The 19,328-nt window shown below is 43.4% G+C and overlaps 1 long non-coding RNA gene across 1 annotated transcript; it reads left to right on the top strand.

Moving 5' to 3' along the window:
- Positions 1–11,397: 11,397 nt before the first annotated feature.
- Positions 11,398–13,479, top strand: LOC119184251 (uncharacterized). The gene is made up of 3 exons (XR_012884688.1): positions 11,398–11,476; positions 12,715–12,940; positions 13,051–13,479. It is a non-coding gene; the product is annotated as an uncharacterized LOC119184251 (long non-coding RNA).
- Positions 13,480–19,328: the final 5,849 nt, after the last annotated feature.

Below are 19,328 nucleotides of genomic sequence, written 5' to 3'. Positions count from 1 at the left end.
CAGCGTATTCCTCCTGAATGTGTACAGCTCGCCGTCGGACAAGCGGCAGGGGTTCGCTTCGATCATTGCAAAAGCGGTGGCTCTGGCCAGGGGGGCCCCCATCGTGGTAGCGGGAGACTTTAATGCTCCGCACGACACTTGGGGATACGCCAGGCAGTCCCCCAAAGGCAACAACTTCCTAAAGGCCGTATCTAGCTGTTCTCTTGAATTGATTACAGACCCGCAATACCCGACAACAATTGGCACATCGGTGGTCCGAGACACAACTCCAGACTTGGCGTTCGTCAAGAACGTCGCCGGAACAGGGGGGCAAACTTTGTAAGACAATCTAGGTAGCGACCACTTCATAGTGGCTATTACCCTAGCAGTCAATGCAGCTCCCCCCAGGGAATTTAAAGTAATGAACTGGGATGCCTTTCGTAAATTGCGGAAGGAGGACCAGGATGAATACGACAGCTTAGACAGCCTCTTTGCAAGGCTCAAGGAGGATGCTAATGCTGCGACCAAAATTGTCAAAACGAACCTGAGGGTTGATCGGATGGATGCACGCCTCGCGCATCTCTTGAAGGCTAAGAATTCCATCCTGTCCCGGTGGAGGACGCAAAGGCTCAATCGCAGACTTCGAAAGAAAATTGCGCAACTCAATCGCGAGATCGAAGCCTACTCTATTGAACTCTCCAAACAGCAGTGGAATGAAGTATGTTGCTCGGTTGACGAACAGATGAGAGTGGGGGCCAAATGAAACCTCCTCAAACAATTACTTGATGAGTCACAGTCGAAGGGAAATCAGCGATTGGCTATTGACAGAATCGCTCACAACCAAAAAGCGAAGGAAGTGTCCGAAAAGGCCCTCCTGAAGAGGTTAGCGGACAGCTATCTTCCGCTGGGCCCTTCCGGCGATGCGGACTATCCGCATTACAGGGGTGGAATGGTGGCGGAGCGGGACGCACCTTTCACTGAACCAGAAATCTGGAAGGTCCTCCACGAGCTCAACGGGCGCTCTGCACTGGGTCCTGATGGAATCTCAAATAAGCTCTTACGTAACTTGAATAGCAAATCCATCGAGAAGCTTACCGAGGAAGTCGACAAAATCTGGGAGACGGGGCACGTCCCCGAATCCTGGAATACAGCTTCGGTAGCGCTCATCCCAAAGCCAGGCAAACCTCTGGCTTTGGAGAACATGCGACCCATCTCGCTTACGTCCTGCGTAGGCAAGGTGGCCGAACATGCGATTCACCATCGGGTATCCAAGTACATAGAAAGCAGAGAGCTATTTCCACACAATATGGTAGGATTCAGACCTGCACTATCCACACAGGACGTGATGCTCCTTATCAAAAGACAAATCATTGACAACACCAGGGATACTAGAGGCATACTAGCTCTAGACCTAGCCAAAGCTTTTGATAATATCTCGCACAAGTTTGTGCTTGAGGCAATTTCGGAACAGCTGATGGTCACGGTAGTTACGTCTTGCAAACAAGAAAGGCTCAAGTTGTTGTTTTGAGCTTCCACTCATTGCTTAAAATAGTTGACAAGAGTGTTTAGTGGCACAAACTTTCTTGTTCCTGATACGTGGCTGTGCTATCACAGAGAAGGTGCACAATAGCAAATAATGCTCCACGCTTTGCTTTGTGCACAAGATGCTCATGCGCTGTGACATGTGTATCGTTACAAATAGCTATCCAATGGGGATGATGCTGTACACGAAAGGGTGCAACAAGCCGTTTTCAATGGTTCAGATGGAAGTGCACAAAACAAAGCTTGGAGAAATATATGCTATTGTGCGCCTTCTCTGAGATAGCCCAGCCAAGTATCAGGAAGAAGAAAGCTTGTGCCACCAAACACACTGATAAACCATTTAAAGCAGTGCATGGAAGCTCAAAACAACAACTTGAGCCCCTCTTGTTTGCAAGTCAAGAGTATTGTGACCATTGGCTGTTCAATTCGAATGATGTGGTGCATGAATGTGCATTGTTTGAAATGTGTTATCTGAGTAATTGTGTGACACAAACTTGTGCATTTTCTGCTTGCCCGTTTTGAGTTTTCTTTAAAGGCCTAGAAAATGTCATTTGAAGACATCTCTTTCATTTTATTGAGGAACGTAACCTTGCAGTGCCATGCAAGCATGGTTTAAAATAAACGTTGGTGTAGTGTAACTGCAGAGAGAATTCATTCTTCAAAAAATTGAAGAGAAGTGTCTAGTGTTAGCCCTCTTTATTTACTTTAAGGAAGTCTTACACTTATAAAACAAAACCAAGAAATACTTTCTGTTAAGCTTGTATTTCCGTATTATGATGGCATTCGAGTCTTATAACTTGTGAATTCTTGTGCGTCGCTTCGACATCAGCATGTTAATATTGATTAGCACTCATGAGAAACACTGGACCGTACGCCAGCTAGGAGTCACATAAAGAAGCATACTGGGTTGTTTCTTGTTTAACTTATTATTAACAAGATTGTCAGTATCTATTACTCATTTTGTTTTGCACACTTATGCATGGGCGTAAGTAAGAGGAAAAAAAATGGGGTAGTTGTCCCCCGTAAGCCTCACTAGCACTTGCACCCACCCAAGCTACGGCAGTGCTTTCGCCCTACAACAGCCATTTGCACCCCTCAAGAGAGAATCCTGCCGATGACCATGCACTTATGGCACCGATAATACAGTTGTGTGTGAGAGCTGATCTCAAGGCGTGTGCTCCTGGGTCATGCGGCTTCGCTGTCTGCGTTGGAGGCGTAACCGATAGATCGAAGACGAGAGAGTAAGCGCGGAGTCTGTAGACATCAAGAGCGACTGCAGCCTCGTTTTCTTCCTCAGTCACGCAGGCTCTCTCCCCACCTCTCGCTTTCGTTCCTTATGGGTGAAGTTTGTGCGCATGCAGTGCGGCAGGCTTCGATTGTCGTAAAGTGGCTGTAGGCGTTCCGCGTAGTTCGCGGCTCCTTGAACGCACATAGTGGTGTGCGTGAAGCTTGAGCACTGGCAGTTTTAGTGGCAACATGTAGCGAATTAATGTTATGTTTCTACAACAGCGGAGTGCATGTGGATGCAGTTAGCATTGCTTCAACAAGAAGCGCGTAGAATTTGCGTTAAGTAATGTCGTAATCTTCGTAGAATTTTTGGTTAGTAAAAATGGAGCGTGACTGGAAAAAGTGCACTAGAAATTGTTGTGGCTAATACGAGAGGGATCACTTTTTGGCCACGGGGTAAAGCATGTGCTATGACAGGAATCACTGACTTGCAGCTCTAGAAACATAAAAATTGTGCCAGCCATGTAAAACCCTAGGTGTTTGGTTACCATAAAAGTTGCTGAGGGATGTGCAGGCCAGTCTCGTGCGTTAAGCTGTCTCACGTTTTAATTGTTCTTCCTACTAGCAGCACTTTAAAGAAGCTCCACGTTATTCAAAACAGAGCTTTACGCATAATTTACAACTTAGCCAAAGATAATTCTTCTCCACAGCTCAGCTGTTTTTACACTATTACTTACACTGAATTCCGGCATATGCATATACAAGATAAAGAATATATTAATGCTTACAGATACAGTAACGTCAGCTGAATACTCATCTATGTAACACTTACGGCTCGTGAAAAAAATTCTAAACACCACACACTAATTACGGGGCCCAGACGAGAATATCTCCACCATTACCCTGTGTATTGAACAAAAAATAGTCAACATCTCGCAGATCTGCGCTTTATGCTTTCGTCGTTAATCTAGAATAACACGAATGAATTTTATCTTTGATGTTTTTTTTTTCTGTTGGTCTCCTCGAAGTTGGGTGTACTGGTCGCGTTCTTTTGGCGATTATGTATGCTTATGTACGCCAGTTAACGTATGCCGTCGCGGCGTGCTGCTGAACAATAATCCGCTGGGAAGCTTAGTGAAGTTCAAAAGAGCTTTTTTTTTTTTTCACATGCTCTCCGCTGTAGGTAGGTCCAGTTTGTTACTGCGTCGATGAGAATCAACGGGATCATTGCAGAATGCTTAACTGCCATTTGCATTTTTGCGCGACCGGATGTTTACGAGCCATAAGTCAACACTACCTGACAGCCGCACTACGGAAGCCAAAATACAAGTTTTTGGTTGCGTGAAAAAAAAAAAACTATTGAGACCAATCAAACTTACTGCATGCTTTTTTGTGCGCGCAAAAAAACGTGAATTTATTAATTTCAAATTGTGTCAACGAGTTTTCTCTTTCTCGCCAGCTTCGAGTTTTTTTTTTTTTTTTCATTGTAACTTCAGGAGAGTCGGTTAACGACAAGCGGCCAAGACAAGCCCATTTCGGAGTCATTCGTCGTCAATATGGCGCTTGCAGGTTGTGCGAAGGGGTTTGTTGCTTGTCTTGTGCTACCGGGTTTAAACGTTTCCTGTGTGCAGCCTCTATGCCTCTTCGAACTGTGCGGCAGGTGTGAAACAGATGTGGTTCAGTAAAACCGTGAAGAGTCATTTGAAATGCGGGGTACACCAAAAGTCACGTTCGTCGTTTGCGGAGACTGTTACCGCGCCGTTGTGGACAACCTCGAGAAATGCTTCATTTCGCTGAGCGTTGCCGATATGGCAAAAAAGGCCTTTATCGGCAAAGTGAGCCGGGTAAGGACATCAAGAAGAGCTGCTATTACAGGGATGTCCACCTTCTTTGAGGTGAGTGTCATTTTATTTTCCATAACGTTTTCGCTGGCGTGCGTTTAGGCGAACAAAGGAAGGCACAACGAAAACATGTTTGAGTGCGTGTGTGTTTTATTTTTTTTATGTGGCACATTTTATCCGTGTGTTGTGTATGTTGGCATGCTGCACCTGATATCGCGTGCTCGTGTCCCATGGGATCTTTCGATCGCAATCATGACCGATCTGGATTAAAATGTATTATGTGCGGCTGCACAGTGACATAAGTTGTAGCTGGCACTGTTGATCAAAACCACATTCGGGTCGGCCCTGATGGGGCTGGAAATGTCCGGTGTGACACCGGTAGAGTTATTAATATATGAACAAGTCGACGTCGCTATTCCTGATGGTGAACCTGCACTACATTGCATTTATTTATTGTTCGCATGTAATAGTCAAATATTCTACGTTTTCATTTCTGTGTGGTTATTTATAGTAGCCTGCTCTCCAACTTTATGTGTTCTCTGATTAAACGATTTTTACTGACTTCGTGCAGATGGAGAAAAAAAAATGAAAAATGACTCGCCGTGCAACACAATCTTTTCTACCTGAGTGACTGTGAAAGGAACGTCAGAACTTTGAAGGTAAATGTGGTTTAATAGTAAAACAGATTTTAACAACATATACAAAATGCTAACTTTTAATGTCCTGGTTGCTTTCACAAGCCACACGTCTATACAATAGTCGCTCATTCAAGTACATTTGTGCTAATTGGCTAGGCAAGGGTCACTCATTCTATGTTGCATTTTTTTTTCAAGTTCTGTTCGGTCGTGAAGTAGTAACCAGAGCGAAAATGAAGACTGCTTCATTTGAAACGTTTAGGTACATATACCAGCTACATCTGTACATATTTGCCATTTTGATTCAGACATTTGTCAGTGTGTAGCACCGACTCATTAATTTATTTATTCACAATACAGCAGCCTAGCATAGCCCAAGCTGCAGTGAAATTACAAGAAAGGAGAATGGTACAGAAATAATTATTAACAATACTGGCACCACACGTAAATACGTCAGTTTTGTTAGGATGATTCTTACAAAGAAAAAGAACAGCACTAATAGTTAGCAACCACACTTTTGACTTAGTAATGTAAGAGTCTCAATGATTTAGTATTCAGCACAACAAATGTTGATCAAGGGCTTCATCAGAACTGTCTGCCTTGCAACTTCCTTTACTCTCCACCTAGAAGTTCAGTAAGTGAGTCTGCATCAAGCAGCAGAGCGAAGAACAGGACTGGGTGAAAGCACAGGCCTCCTAGCCAGCATTTCATGTTAGCAAAAATATGGCAATCAGAGATAGCTAAGTTGAGTCTGTATGGTGTTGGGCGACTGAACTTCCCGCTGCTTCCTCTGTGGCCCCATGTTGTCATGAAAAAAAAAAGACAGTGTCTTATGACATCTCTCTTTGCTTATTCTTAATTGCATTACTGACACATCATTTTTTCCAACTGGTGCGAAGTCGTCGCCTTCTTAACCGCTACTAATTGTGTATACATCACTGCAATTGGTGCCATGGATTCCACGGTGTCACCCCTGGCATGATATCGTGCGGCTGTTGGCTGCTCTGTCTTGCTATTTTCTGTATCAAGCTCAGAGCCAGCTGCACTTTGCATAGCGGCCGTGCATTTTAAAGCAAATGCCGTATGCTTGTCGTAGCTGTGTTGATAGTGATTGTGGTTGTGATGATGAAAACTACACATCCAAACGACTTTTGTACTTCAGTCTTGGCGCCTTAGATTCTCTTTCGACATGCCAATATGTTGATGGCACGTAGTCAACCTGCCATGGATCTTTTCTTGGAGCGCCTGTACATAAATACCGAATGTGTCAAACGAAACCATCCATGCAGGACTGTCGATAAATATTAGTCACCTTACGCTAGGCATCCAAAGGCTATACCACTCACCATATCTCTCCACAAAATCCACTTCTATTTTCTATCTTTGTTCCAAGGGAATTGGAACGTTTTTTCCCGTTTGGCACTATTTTCGACAGCTGCATAGCCAACTATGATTGTGCAAATGACAAGATTTCAACACAGTTGAAAGAAAAGCCCTGTCTACGTCTCCAAAAGCGTGGCCAGCAAACGTGCCACGGATATCTTTAACTAGGAGCCGATGCAGATGGCAAATCTCATGAGTCTTTGTGGGTTTATGCCTCACCTATTTTATCAAGGAAACACCACCATTTATCTCCCCGAACACAGCAGCAATGCACTTCTTCTTGGAGAAGGTTCACTTGACTTTCTTTGCGCTCATTGGAATGCTTCCACTGTTAGTATTGCACCTTCAGTTCTGGAGTACATCATGGTAGTGCCAGAGAAATGTCAAAATGGCACCCGTTTATCGTTTTGTTTTCATGACCAGTCAGCATTTTAGGAACTGACTGCACGCAGTTTGCCGCACTAGAGTCTCACTCTGTGTCCAACCATGGTACACCATCTGTGCTGTATTGAGCTGACTGCAATATTTTGGGAAATGAATTACTCAGCCCAAAAATTCTGACCCAATGATTTTCCCAAATTATCTGATCCGTTCAGTCAACAAAATCATTGTTTTACACTTGCTTCATTCCCAGTCAGTTTGCATTGTAAATATTGTGCATCATGCTTCTAATTTCCTACACTATTGCAGTCCCTTGCTGTCATGTATTGAAAGTAGTGCTGTACACATTGCTCAATATTCGATGAATTTCAGCTGCACTGCACTGCTCAGCACCCTGAAATCGAATTCTAGCACACACTTCACACTTATCCGAGGCATGCCTACATGGGTTCTTTGCGTCAAGAACTGAAAGCTGTGACCTCATAAGATGGACAGGAACACTAAAGAAATTGTACAACACATATGCGTTGCATCATGAAATTTTAATTGCTTTTTATTCGGGGGCCATTTTGACTGAAAAATATAGGCATTGTATTTTATGAGCTGAAATGTATCTCAGGAGTGTCAACATGCCAAAGCAAGCTTCTCAAGTTACACTCATGCTGACTGTATGTTTGTTACAATCATGAAGCAATTATTTTGTAATGATTTGCATAAATTCATGTGGCTAAATCACTGCATAAACATCAGTCTGCAAATGTGATGTACAATTATTGCATAGTTATAAATTAAGGAGCACATGCAGCTGTTGCGGTCAGCAACACAGCAGACAGTATGATATTCAAGTGAATATTCATGGCGACCATGAAGTAATATATGACTTAGTAAGGTAGTTACTGCAACTCTAGTCTTGAGGTACGCGTTACTGGAGAGTACAGACTTTGTAGTATGTTTGTTTATCGAAAAATTCTCAGCAAGTGCTCCTGGAGAGGGAATGATAATTCAACAAGGTTTGAAGAGTAGGCCCTTGCTCAGTCATCGGTCAATAATTAACGTGGAAGTGAAAGAATCACTGAGAATAAAAAATGCACATCTGTGCGTCTACTTAAGCACTTTCTTGAATGCCCATGCATACACGGCTTTATTTCGCATTCACTCGGCAAATAGAAACAGTGAAGATGGTGGTAGAGGAGAAGAGGCTACTTATTTAGCACCTCTTGAAGAAAGTAGGGAGGTGCTTGCTCTGTTAGGAGTGCTTACTCTGGATTTTATGGCATTAAGAGCGTCTCTACTGAGTGGTAATATTTTAAGTTTATATATACACCCCAAGACCCCCCCCCCCACCCCACCCCTCCAAAAAAAAAAGTCGCAGAAGGCAGCGATTCAAGAAAGAAAAAGAGCCCTGTAGGATGGCTCTGGCAATTAGAAGCTTGTTTGATTGAGCCTCCTCCAGAAAGAGAAAATTTTTACAATGGAACGAGTGGATTGAGCAACAAATAGAGGCTTTGGAGGAAAGGAACAGCAGACTTCAGAACCCCTCTCAGCCATAGGTCGGCAAACTCCCTCACAATCCGAGTCACTCAAACTCGTATTGGGCCATAAATGAGAATCTGAATGAGCCATATGTGCAAATACATTTTGTGATTGAGTGAGCTTCACATTTTTTTTTGGTCGGCCTGTGCTTTCAACACACCTTCGACAATTTAAAGATAGAATTTTCGGTGAGCCTGTAGTTTGCGCTCTCTTCTTTTTCATTCATCTATAGTTAACACTGGCCCATCTGCCCTAAGTAGGTATGGCCGAAGCTAAAAGGAACATTTTACTTTACCCCTGTATGGTAATGAACAAAATTTTTGGTGTGTTTACGAAACAAATGTGAGTCCAGCTTCTTGTCCCCTCTCATTGTTTTCAGCATGACATTATATCTCGCCTAGTACCTAGTCTATTGGTGGCCATAATGCATTGATGTTGTATCTATTTATCACTTTCTTTAGCCCCTGAGCTATGTTGTGAATGTAAGGACTACCCATGACACACCCGTTACATGCTACGCTTCTCGCTTATTATGTTCACAGAAGTCCAACATAAATCTCTACCAACAAGCTCAGCTGTCCATAACTCCAAGTTGCAAATTTCTATAATGTAGTGAACATTCTTTTTCATGATTTCTTAATACCTATTATCTGTCACCCCCTAGGTTTCAGTCATATCCTCCAGGTCAGGCACCTTTGGCAGAAACACTGCAGCTGCTGCTACCACCACCACGGCCTATATTTCACTTCAGCCATTGCTGCATCACAACCAGTATTACAACTTTTGAGCCGCTACCACAGTCCTTCCCAATGATGCCTCACCTTGACAGGGCTTCACATGCTTCCAAAGGAAGCTATCAGGCAAGTTTGTACTGTTAAGAAATTTAGCTTTCAATAGCATTGATGTTTTCGATGGGCAGATAAATTGACAAGTCTGCCAACTTCATGCTTCTTGAACAGGGTTGAAACTACGTGTGTTTGTCAGTGCAGGGAACCAAGTTTATGTGAATTTCAAAGTAGCTTATTTTTATTTTATTTTACAATACTGCAGGCCCCTTCTCGGGCCCATGCAGGAATGGGTTGAACTTGAATACACAAAAGTGTGAGGAAAATAAAATTAACTTATGTACAAAGCAATTAAGAGCAAGAAATATGCAAATTGTAATACAAGGTGTTCACATAAGTTCTGAATTCTGTTTATAAATTTGACAGAAGAGGAGTTCACAATATCAGCGGGCAGCATATTCGATTGCTAAATGGTGTGCAGAACTAAATAGTATTTGTAAGGGTTCTGTTATTAATTTTGTGTATGAAGGAAGCAGGGCAAGCAAAAATTAGAAAAAAGTACTTTTTCATTGTTTACTAGATATGAAAGCAGATTCTTTTTCCACAATTTTCGTGTACTGTGCAATCCTAAGCAAGTGCTCCCACTATGGTGAAGGTGACGAGAATTTGAGGGGGGGGGGGGTTCTTGCTCGGTCTTGCATCAAAAATCAAGATTGTGGTGAAAAAGTCGCATGTGCTTCCAACGAAACTGATACACTTTAATAAATATGCATGAATTCACTATGATTCTGCTATTTTTGTTGCGCTTCTAAATAAAGAAAGTGAAGGAAACTGCAGAAATGGCAGAAAGGCGGGGGGGGGGGAGTGCTTGCTCAGTTGTTCATGCATGTTTTAAATATCTTGAAAGAGAGAGGATGGAACTCGCTTAGGTGGGGGCGCTTGCTTGAGATATTATAGTATTGTCCTCATCCTGCGCATCTTTTTTTAATCAACTGAAAAAAGCGACCTGAAAGCAAATGGCCCTTTTACATATGGTATATTCGTAGCTTATTTTCTTTGCAAATTGACGAAAAGCATGAAGTTTAGCATTTTTTAGCGAAAAGAAAAAGCTGTCCAACTAGTAATGTTTACGCATTTACCGAAGTCAGACACAGTGAAATAGATAAGGTGGCACAGTAAAAAAAATAGGTCAGCACAGAAAAAACTGCAATTTTCATTGCGTAAGTAGAGCTCCATCTTCTCGAAATGGCATTTTTCGTCATGTCAGTATGATAATTTCGAAATGGCAAAAGATGTCATGCTGATTGTTTGTGCACATACTCAAGCAACACATGGTGGTGTACTGAACTGAACTTGATCCTTTAGAATAACTTTCATTTGATCTAAAAGAAAGTGTGCAAAATGTCCAAAATCATGTACAGGAGTAAAAAATGCAATTTTTTTAAATAAAATAAACTATTCTTTGGTTCGGTCAATAGAAGACAAGGCTCTGAACAAATTAGTATAAACTTCTGGTTGCTATCATTATTACATGCTTAAAAATGATGACAATAGGGTAAAAAATACGTGGAAGTCTGGGACTTGCCGGTCTTCTCTAATCGACACAGTGCTCTGAAATAAGGCAGTGTTTACAAACACCCGCAGGGCTCTCTTATTCAATAATGGCAAAGTAGATACATGGTGCAGAAAAGTTATTGTTGCTACTCCTTAATTGGAGGCAGTAACCGGGTAGACTCCAATGGCTGACTTAACAGCCCCCAAAATGCACTGCTAAAGCTTGAACAGTTTAACATAACCATGAACTTAGTTTTAAGTGGGATTAAAATTTGGTTGTTTTAATAACACAATGTAGAACACTGATCAGTTCGTTGTGCAGCTCAGTGATTGGGCTTTTAACAATTTATGGAGCATAAGCTGGAAAAACAATAGGGATAAAAGTTTCAGCAGCTGTTATTGGGCTGAACAAAGCACAAATGAGGGCTGATAGTAATGTTGTGTCTGAAAATAAAAAAAAAGTTTTGGAAATGATGTTTAACATTCATACCTGGAAGCCATGCTGGCCTATGTGTGCCTAATATTTTTTATAGCTGATCGACTTTTCCTTTGTTCTGCCTTTTAGGGTTTGGGTGCCAGTGATGAACTGCCGCTGTTTTTCCAGGTGGACAATCAAGTAAGTAGCTTTACAGTAGCTTGGATAGTTAGGCTAGTTGGTATTCGTTCATCTTTTAACGGAATAAGGACACATACAGACACTTGAACATTGCTTATGCTGTGTGCATTTTCTTCTTCTAGTGTCCGTTTCTGTGTGCATGCCCTTATTCAGTTAAACGATGAAGTAGCTCTACTTTTTGTGAATTTATGTTTATTCAGTGCAATACTTTCACTACTGGGTTGAATACATAGTTATGCAACTTGCATTGCACTTTCACTTCTTTGTATGTTTATGCTTAGTTTATTCATCTACTACGGATAATTTTGTAAATTATGAACTGGTGAATTTAGACATTTAGGAGGTTATTTCACGAATGACCAGTGCAATCTTCTGCATTACCCTTTTTTGGAATGTCACGGCATTCAGTAAAAGCTTCATAAATATTTTTGTGACAAGTCTTAATGTTAGAAAAAAGGGGAATGAATTGAGGCTCTGTCTTTTTGATTCCTGAGTTCCTCATTATTGGAATTGACAAAAGAAATTTTTATCTGCAATGTGCCAGAGCACTTTTTGTCAGTGCCAGCTCTAAGTGCCTTTTAGGGTGTCTGGTGGTCTTTAGTAGAATATTATGGACTCAACATTACTAACAACTGTAACACAACTGTAAGATATGTTACATAGTTGTTAATTTAACTTTCACACATATCTAGAGCACTCAAAATTGTAAATATGCTTTTTTCCTAAAATGTCTTACAGCTTCTCACAAACTGTTCAGGTGAGACTTAAAGACAGCAATGATGTATTTGATTTGCTTTTCATTGATCATTGAAACGAATGCTTTTTTGTTTCGCTGGAGCCACTAAAATGTAAAATTTCTAAATAGGGATTGTGTTGATGTTTTTCTAACTTACTATGCCACCCCACTTTTTGCCCAGTATTTTAGTATTTAAAAATTAATGATTCTCCTTGTGAAGGCTGGTGTAGTATTGCCATTAATGAGCACTATATGCACCTGTAGACTTACATACATTCTGTGAACTGTACTTGCTTTAGAAAAAGAATATTTGGATAACGTTCAGTATGCCAGTATAATACAAGATGGCATGCAGTTGCAGAAGTGAATTGTAAGATTCATCAGAACTATTTGAATACATACCAGCAAAACTATACTCGCACGACCAAAGAGCGCAAATAACATTTTCAAAAACAAGATATCTCTTGAGTCTTTTATTATGATTCCACATTTTTTCGCGCAGATTCACCTAGGAAACGGCATATTCCTGGAGCAGGAAAAATGGGCATGGCTGCTTTCGCGTCCGAGAGACAGCTTGTTCTGTAAGGAGGCGACCAAGCTTCTGTGGGGTGTGAGTGCCCTCCACAACAGGAGCATCACAGGAGCCCCTTGTCGGCGCTATGTGCGCTCAGAAAACCAGGCACCACCCAGGAGGGCACTCACGCCTAAGAAATTGGAGGCAGTCGGAAGTAAGTGTTTCATGCTTAGTATATTTTGCTGAATTTAGGGACAATAAAATTTATCATTTATATGAACCAGTAAGTCCCTAATTGCTACATATTCCTGCTCATTTTTACAGATGCCTTCAGCAAGTACATTGCTGGGACACCAAGTGAAGCGGCACCTATGGATAGGTTAAGAAAAATGAACAGATACATTGCCGAAATGTTGAACGACCTAAATAAATGAGTCGTCAAAACATTACTCTAGCCTGATCGTGTTTATTTGATATCATTGCAGCATACCTACATTACATTGTTTATTTTACTGTGTGCTTCATGAACTAGCATGCCTTTCTTAATACATTCTTTTACTGTATGTTAATTTTGACCCAAATAGCTAATCCAACCCATATCACCTGCATAACCTGTAATACCCATACATTCGTTACACTTATACCACCTTTATGAGCCTTACCACCTGTATGACCCGCACCACCCGTATGACCCGTACCACCCGCATGACCCGTACCACCCGCATGACCCGTACCACCCGCATGACCCGTACCACCCGCATGACCCGTGACACCTGTATGCCCCGTATCCAATAACATCGTATGTGCAGGTCCTGTACATGTGGGAATTTTCAGTAGGGCAGTTATCAATGATGTATAAATCTTGCTGTAGTATTAGCTGATCTTCGGGAGTTGATATAGGACGGTAGATGACGAAATCGTCAGCAAAAAGCCGAACCGTTGATGAAATGCCGGAAGGAAGGTCATTTACGTAGATTAAAAAGAGGAGCGGGCCGAGAACCGAGCCCTGAGGGACGCCAGAGATTACTGGAGTAGTATCAGAATGGACACCACCGATAACAGTGAATTGCGACCGGTGGGTTAGAAAGCACTTAATCCATGATAAGGTTAGGGGATCGAGGGAAAGTGAAGAAAGTTTGTTGATTAGTCGTTGGTGAGGGACGAGATCGAAGGCCTTTGAAAAGTCGACAAAAATAACATCAGTCTGAAATGACGAATCAAGGCTGAGATGAAGATCAGTCGTAAATTCAAAAAGTTGAGTTTCGCATGAGAGCCCTGAACGAAAACCATGCTGCTTATGAAAAAAGAAAGAGTGATCATCGAGGTGACGAGCAACATGTGAATATATTTTATGTTCCATAAGTTTGCAAGCGATGCACGTTAGTGAAATGGGGCGATAGTTAGATGGGTCAGATCGCTTGCCAGACTTGAAAACTGGTACAACCTTTCCAAGTTTCCAATCATCTGGGATGAAACCTTCAGAAATGGACTGTTTAAAAATTATCTCCAAAAATTTGCTAGAAATGCTATTAGTAGCCTTTAAAACTTTGGTAGGAATATTGTCAGGTCCGGGGGAGCTGGATATTTTTAATTTCTTTATCAGACTGCTGATGCCTTCGGAGGTAATGTCAATAGGCGGCATTTGTGAAAAATTAGATCTCGGCATGACTGGAATACTATCAAGTGGTTCAGAAGAGAAGACTGAAGTGAAGTAAGTATTCATAACGTCCGCCCGCTGTGGGAGAGGAACGTGAGAACCATCGGAGTTGGTTAAGGATATATTGTGCGTGTTAGTTCTAGGATTGAGAAGTTTCCAAAACTTCTTTGGATTAGTTCAGGCAATGTTAAGAAAGTCATCATGAAAAAATTTCTTTTTGGAGCGCTTCAGCAAGTGAGTGTATTCACGAAGGCATGCAAAATATCTGTTCCATTTTGATATTGACTCAAAGTTTTTAGCAGCGCGAAAAAGACGTTTTTCTTTTGAGATAGTTTCTTTAGGAGATTAGAATACCAGGGTCGCTGAGCATCGCCTCGAACATGAATAAGGGGGACGTGGTTATCGATAATGGTTAATAATTTCCGCTTGAACAATAACCAGTTTTGGTCAACTGTTCGGGTAGAAGCAGACAGGGTGAAGGAGACGAAAAATATATTAAGTTTAGAGTTAATCGTCGAGAAGTTGGCGTTGTTAAAGTCGCGTATTAATTTTTTCGAAGGTCTTCGCGAAGGTAAGGCAATGAACAATGAAAACAATACAACATTATGGTCACTCAGACCGGGAATGCACGACACTGACTGAATTAAATCTGGGTTGGAGACAAGAACAAGATCCAGAGTGTTTGTGCCACGAGTTGGCATTGTGACTGATTGCGATAAGTTAAAAAGGAGACACAGTTCGAGGAAATCTCTGGATTGTCGTGAACTAGCACACAAGTTGTCCCAGTCAATATCAGGGTAATTAAAGTCCCCGCAAAGCAAGTAGTTTGCGTGAGGAAACCGGGATGTCAGATCAAAAAGAACTATTTGAAGGTCATCTGTGAAAGAGTGGTCGCAGTCGGGTGCGCGGTAACAGGCTATAAGAATGTTTTTGCACGTGGGAAGGATTATTTCAACGCAAAGAATTTCAAAATTCGTACTGATTGTCACAGTTTGGGAGGGTAGGCTGTCTTTCACGAAAACTAAAATACCACCCCCTCTGCGTCTGTTCCTATCAAGTCTGTAAGGCGTGAAATGGGTGTTGCTGTGACGTAATTCATTGTCGTGAATATCAGGGGTTAGCCATGACTCAGTTAAGATTGCGATGTCGGTGCAGGTGTCCTAAAGGAGAGTTTGCACAGCTTCCTTTTTGGGCATATAGCTACGGATATTCGTAAGCAGGATAGATGTAGTTTGATAAACTGGAGGAGCGATTCTAGTTGCAATGGACTCGAAAGGAGGGGAGGACGGAACCCTGGAAGCACACAGTGAACGCTATGCTTTCAGTTCTATAACTCTTTCCGATTCAGCATCATAAACGAAAGGCTTTTTGTCAACGATAAGCTTGTCGAAACGGATTTTGAAGGACATGAATTTGCTTTCCTGCGCATACAAGAAAAGCTTCTTCCTTGCCAATCTTGCACGCACTGAATAATCCTCGCGTACAGAGAATAACGATTGCTTTAGTTACGGGCCAGCGGAAAGTATTCTAGCCTTATCTATAAATCTGGACAGGGTGACTATAATTGGGCGGTTTTTATTGGCTTGAAAGCGGCCTAGTCTGTGTGTTCTTTCAATATCTACGGAAGTAATTGGAACTTCAAGTTTTTCGGTGCAAAACGAGATTATACGAGATTCTGATTCGGCCCATGTTTTGTTAATGACGTCGGGTATTTCAAAAAATAGCAGGTTGCACCGGCGGAGGCGATTCTCTGAGTCATCGCATTTTTCGGCTAGCGTTTTAATGCTGGAAGAAAGGTTAGATAGGGTATCACCACTCTCGGTAGTGGGATCAGCGGCACGGGCTGCGTTAATTTGCTCAAGAGCGTCAACACGGGAGGAGAGGCGATGGACCAAGCCTTTCATGTTTGATTGTGTTGCTCGGATAAGGGCCAATTCCGAGAGCACTGTGTCTTGCGATTTTTCAACGCGAGCGATGGCTTCAGCAATACTTTCAAGTGAGGGGGAAGGACTAGGGTTAGATTCAATGTCTCCCGCGAGCATGAGCAGAAGGCAAACTAAATGGGCATTCACGGCGAAAGAACACAATGATTGACACAATAATCTACGCCACCTACGCCAGCAATCAAGGATGTCAGGGGGGCACGACACCGCAAGTAGAAAGGAATCACTTGATCGAAAGGAATTAGCGTGTTGCAAGTAACTGAACTGCATTAGGAAGGGCATTTTCATGATCGCGTTCGATGCGGTGGCATGCCCCAGCTGGCCTCCGGGCGAAGGCGGCTTTTGTAGGGCTGCGGCGCTAGTAGATGTCCGAAGTTGCCAGGCGATGAAGTGGTCGGCGACTGAAGGTGGCGGATCCGGTTCGGCTTGACATTCGTGGTTCTCGTCGGTGAACAGAAGCGGCGGCTTGTTGGTGAGGTAAGCAGGAGGTATTCCGGGAGGTCTTTCGGGCAGCCGGAAAACGCAGGATGTAGTCGAGATGAACCCGAGTAGAACAACCTGCATTAGGAAGGGCATTTTCATGATCGCGTTCGATGCGGTGGCATGCCCCAACTGGCCTCCGGGCGAAGGCGGCTTTTGTAGGGCTGCGGCGCTAGTAGATGTCCGATGTTGCCAAGTGATGAAGTGGTCGGCGACTGAAGGTGGCGGATCCGGTTCGGCTTGACATTCGTCGTTCTCGTCGGTGAACAGAAGCGGCGGCTTGTTGGTGAGGTAAGCAGGAGGTAATCCGGGAGGTCTTTCGGGCAGCCGGAAAACGCAGGATGTAGTCGAGATGAACCCGAGTAGAACAACCTGCATTAGGAAGCGAATTTTCATGATCGCGCTCGATGCGGTGGCATGCCCCCGATTATAGTGGCACACTCCTATGCTCTGCCTCGGTTAGAAAGGTTTCGGCAATTGTGGCTGAGCAAATCGCCATCGCCATAGCAGTGAAGGACCCATCGCGTCCTAATGTGTTTACAGATTCGCGTTCCGCAGCTAGGGCTTTCGCCTCGGGCTCGATCTCGCGTGAGGCAGCGGCCATCCTCGGCTGTAAGGGGGCTGCTGGGTTTCACACCATAACATGGTTCCCGGCCCACATGGGGGCCAACGTACATCCTGATGTCCCCAACGCCAATGAGTTTGCCCATGACCGTGCGCGAGGTATCGCTAACCACGGCGGTCCCGGCGGATTCACAGGCGGGGACGCCGGAAGATACAGGGACTCGCTACTCCCTTTCCACGAGATCATGACTCATTATCATCTATCTCGGAGGGCTTTTCCACTTCCTCATCCTGAACTTACGCGACCGCAATCATCGGCCTACAGGATGCTCCAAACGGGGTCTTTTCCTTCGTGAGGCAGGTTCAGTTATTTTTCGCCCAACATCGAGCCGCATTGTCCGGACTGAGGAGAGGCGTATTGCTCATTACCTCATATGCTCTGGCAATGTCCTGCGTTACGTGACGCAGAGTTCAACAAAGAAGAGGACTGTGAGGAAGCCCTTAACAGCGGCGACCTCTTGGTTCAACTTCGGGCTGTCCAGAGGGCCTGCGAGAGGGCGGAGGGCCACGGTCTTTCGGTCCCTACGTGGGAGCGGCCCACGACTGCTACAGATTCCCCCTAAACGGGGCCGTTACAACGCAGTTCCTCAGGACCTGAATAAAGTTCTTTGTCTGTCTGCCATGTGTGAGACAGATGTGCAGAAGCAAGCGTTTTAGAACCTCGTTAAAGCGTTTAAGACGCCATATTTTCACGCTACAAAAAGCCTGCTGTAGGCAGGCTTGTTCTCGACATGCCGCATGCAGATTTGAAGTATACAAAGTGCCTGTCTATTTTTGGCAATACTGTGTCTTAAAATATAAGCACCCTTATCATGAATGTTTTCAGTTTTTCTCCACAATCAGCAGCATTATTGGGGCAGACCATCACCATGGCATATAGCAGCAGCTAGTTTTGCTACCCAATCTTTTTTCGCCTCTTTTAGTTATAGAGACGTTAATAAAAGTATCAAATAATGTGAGACTACTGACAAAGAAGCAAGAGACACCAGGCAGCCATCAAGATCAGGATACATTCTAAACGAGTAAATTCCGTGACTGAACAGCAATAGATGTGTACTGACAAACGCAACCGAGTGGAAAAATTGTGAGCAGCATGGCGACTAGGCCATCACAGATATGTTGCACAGGAGGCATTCAAAAAAACCGAAAGTCCCTTAAACAGTGCTTTGAACCATATTTGACGGCAAATAGTCAAAAGAACAATTAAGAATAACATGAGAGTGATAAAACAATTGGTTATTCAGGTGAAGAACAGAAGAGGAAAGGGTGAATAGGTAGGATCATATTGCAGGATTCCAGTGATGCCCGCTACACGCTCCGCCTGGTCCAGAGGGCTCTGTGCACCTTCAGCCCTGGCCTAAAGAGAAGGATCTTCTATGGCTCTCTAGAGTAAGCTCGTAACCCAGGCGAGTTTTCCTAATGTGGTCTTGCTGTGCATTCTGACGCCAAGTGCGACAGGGGCGGCCCTGCACCACACCATTCACAATCGTTTTTTGATAATGCGGGATTAATGTAATGGGCCCTCTCAAAGTGGGAGGGGGGAGAGGGTAAGTGTGTCTTTGAATTCTTCTATATGCTCGAGCTTCTGCGGTTCCGAGCTGCGGATGCGGCTGGGCTAGACGTTCTCTCATGCATTTTTTCCAAGGATACTGGGCTCACACATTGTATCTGACCACATCATCATTTGGTGCCTGACGCATACAGGTGTTCCCGGCAATGAACGTGCCGACCCACTCGCTCACGCAAGTACATACCAAGCGACGACGCGCCTGTATGTGCTGGGAAGAATTATAGGCCCAATGATCGTAAAAGTGGTTCGTCTTTGTGCCATAAGCTGACACGTATAATTTGCTGCTGTCCAAAACACTGAAGTTATCGTTTCGTTCCACTGAGATATA

This window comes from Rhipicephalus microplus, chromosome 7 (assembly GCF_043290135.1).
Source record: "Rhipicephalus microplus isolate Deutch F79 chromosome 7, USDA_Rmic, whole genome shotgun sequence".
Classification (NCBI taxonomy): domain Eukaryota; kingdom Metazoa; phylum Arthropoda; class Arachnida; order Ixodida; family Ixodidae; genus Rhipicephalus; species Rhipicephalus microplus.
This window is presented reverse-complemented; position numbering and strand designations above follow the sequence as displayed.